Raw genomic sequence first — 3,797 nt, forward strand, 5'->3', positions numbered from 1 at the left:
CTCCTCACAGATCATTTTGTGCTACAATATTAGAGCAAAGTGAATGATGTGTTTGCATGAACCCTGTCCCTATTCTACGGGTTAATGAACTTGTACTACAACATGTCTTTTTACAAGCGTGACTTAAGTTTACAATATTGCAAAATGGGTGTAAAATGAAAAAGCAAATGTAGTGAAACAGATTTAGAGGAATTTCCATGACAGAGGAGAAGGATTAAAGACACAGAACATCATCTCTCATCTATTAAATTAATAACAGCCTTAGTCATAATCAAGGGTTAATGTAACGTTATTTATTACCCAGCCCTAGGATAGGCGCTATCAAAGAGGAATCTCAAGGCAACCGCATGGAAAGTTATATTACTGTTCTGCAGTAGCGTGCTTCCAGCAAGGTGGCTGCAGTTAAAGGAACAACCTTCTTGTTTCAACAAGACAATGCGTCTGTACACAAAGCCAACTTTATAAAAAAAAACAGACCACTTGCCTCAACAATACTATTCAACATGTAATTTTGTTTTCCATTTTCCCCTGTACCAAAATCACGTCTACAGTCCACATGCTTACGGCCATTCTGTGTTTCAAGGTTAGAGAACCCAGAGGGCGGCCATCTGCAGAAACCACACTGAATTGTTCTTCTGCCGGCACTTAGGAAAAGCTCGAACACGCTGTGAACAGACCACCGATGGCATTCCTGAAAAGCGGAAAACCACTTACGGGGCCATTGCCTTTAAAAGCTGCAGAGGGCTGCTACAAATTCCATCCTATTTAAAGACTTTTTTTCTTTCCCTTTGGTGCAGCACAGTGCCAAACAATGTTTTAGGGCTCACCCACGGGCTTTTTCTCAAGTCATTAGAAGCAGGAGCCTTTTATTGTAACACCATGCCAACAGGTAGAGTGCCAATCGTCAAGTCCTGCCCACAGACGGGGCTTTCTTTGATTAACTCTGCACTTTAACAACTCCTCCAGAGGAATATGAATGCAGCTTTTTTTTATATTATATATAGAGAAGTGAGTCACCATTCAAACACTGACATGTTGTATACTGATCACACTTTATCCTGGGAACTGACTGACATCATTGCCAACTTAAATGGCAATGTCATTATGTTAGAGGCCATGTTGAGACTAATTAGGCTAACAGAGAAGGTGCTTTTTACTACCACACAAGAGAGAAAGTCCATTTGACTAAAGGCTGGTCATGTTAGAGTGATATACATGAGCAGCAGGGTGCCTACAGATTACAATAGCAGCACTTTAGCATGGACCCCTGGGTTTGTAACCACCATGAACAAGTTTCAGGCTGCCTGAGGTCTTTTTCCAAAGGTTGTACAAGATGTATAGGGTAGCTCACGTAAGATTAAACCCTACTTCTCTCATGCACTTTCACAAATGAATCCATGTCTGTCAGACCCATTCGTTCTTTACACTCATCCTGAAAACAATGCCAGAAGAACCACTGGTCTACAAAGAGCGGTCACACTCTGCTGCCCCGAGGAATGGCAGCGAGTGAATGTATCTGGTGTCGCACAAGAAATTCCAACATACCAGCCTTACAGGAATCCTCAGAGATATATGGACGAGGGCCACTTAGACAGATCAAATCATTTGAATAACGGTTCTCTTTGCCCTTTTAACCTTTAGTCAACAGCCGTGAAGAATGTGAAATCAATGAGGCTGCTAATCAGGTAAAGAAGATGTCAGTTTTTTAAGTTAAAAAAAGGGGATAAAAAGGCACAATTAATGACAAACATTCATTAGTCTCAAGCAGGCACAAGCAACGCAGATAATGAAGTGAACATCTGCTTACTTGGCTTAATGTGGATATTTGATAGTGAGGACGACAGTAAGTATGCTAAACGAGGGTGCAAATGCTCGTGTGTAAGGAACACCGCACCATGAAGATCAATCCACTATTTATAAAAGGGTCTACTTAGCCCGTGAAAGCATCATAAGGGCTATTTTTCATTTGAGGATTGAGGCTTATATGTTGAGTCTTGAGGCATGCTAAACAAAAAGCCTCAGTTACTTTAAAAACATGTCTCTTCTGAGTCCCCCAATGTTATACAAGTTCAACTTTCAATCTGAACTGGTAATGCAATACAAAACATGATTACTACAAGATGGCTGACCTTACATTTGTCATAACACCAAATGATTCAAACCTGTAATTATTAATGATTGTTTAATTGTTTTATAAATGTGAAAAATACATATTAATGAGTAAGTTAGAGCTTACTCATACAAACACAGAATAAAGTTACTTCAGTGGATAATTAGTTGTTTGATAATGAGAGCAATAGTGATTTCTCAAAGCTATATCAGTCAGCAAAGTGAGATTATTCATTCGGGCAATTAATGTTGGTTTTCCATTAAAGTGGGCCTATCATGCTATATTTGAATAATATAGTGTAGGACCATACCTATATAAGGCATATTTTTACTTTTTATTTTTCAAAATACCAAACAGATCATGCATTTTAGCCATTCCTCATTTCGCTCAATTTAACACTGTCTTTGCATGGGCTGATTCTGTGAGAACAGCACCATCTACAGGCCTGGCATATGTACTACAGCGTCTCCAGCGCTTTCCAACGGCAATGTCCGTGGCTGTCTCCTCCTGATTGGTGGAGTTGGCCCAATAGCCGTAGCGCCACTTCTGTGATGTCATAGAAGTGTTCAAATCTGGATCAGTCTGTATCAGATCCGTTGCAGCCCCTTTTTAAGAGATTTGGGTATGGAGGAAAATAGAGAGGGTTGTGTTTTCTGACACTTGGTGAGTTCCCTGGAACACCGGGGACACATATTCATGTATCAAAGACGTACAAAAGTGCATTTTGCATGATAGGTCACCTTTAAAGGATCAAACGTTTCATGAAAGAAACATCTTGTCTAAAACAAAAGCAGACGCGTCATGTCTGCCCTCTTCTCTGAAACAGACGGCAGACTTAGGAGAAATGGCAGGACTCTGAGGAGGAGTGGATGCAGTTCAAATGATGTTGGCATGACGATAGCTTTGATTAGTATCATTACTTAGCTGACGGCGAAACAGCTGGTGTATGACGGGCTGATGGTGATGCATGAATGACTCAGCTGAATAAATCAGGGGAAGTAACTTCACAAATCTGCCAAAACTGAAATTATGCTCAATATGTTTGAAAGATGTGACTTTTGTTTAATGTGCAGACAAAAAAAAACTACTGGCTGCATCTAATGATTGCAATATTCTCTTAATTGTCCTCCTTTCTTTTTTTTAAAATTCATTTTCAATCTATAAAAGACGGAAAACACCCATGACAAGTTTCCAGAACCCAGGATTCTAGCATCTTTAGATTACAAATCTAATCTATATTAATGTAGACACAATGACCTCAAAGGTAGAAACATTCATGTGACTCAAAATATTGTATGAATACACTTTATTATAGCCTTTAAACTGCAGCCGAGTCATTTATGTTACCTTGATTTTCCACCATAGATCATTAATCAGAGCTGTTTAGCCTCATATGTCCAATCTGCACACCACTCTTTTACAAAGCACACAATGTCAAAAGCTCCTAACTATTTACAAATTGCGATGAAGCATAACAACTACATTTAACATCAATCCCAAAACTCACATACTTCACTGTTATACCGAGAAGTATGGGAAGATTGGGTTAGCCGATGCGACATTATCTAAATGAGCAGTAATTGATAGCCCCAGGAAGTGGAAAATGTTCTCACACACTTGCTGATGTGGTGCTCTGATGGTCGTTATTAAGCACCACTTGTGCACGAGTGTTCATGAAAGAACATTT

This window comes from Notothenia rossii (genome assembly GCF_949606895.1).
Source record: "Notothenia rossii genome assembly, chromosome: 11".
In the NCBI taxonomy this organism is placed as follows: Eukaryota; Metazoa; Chordata; class Actinopteri; order Perciformes; family Nototheniidae; genus Notothenia; species Notothenia rossii.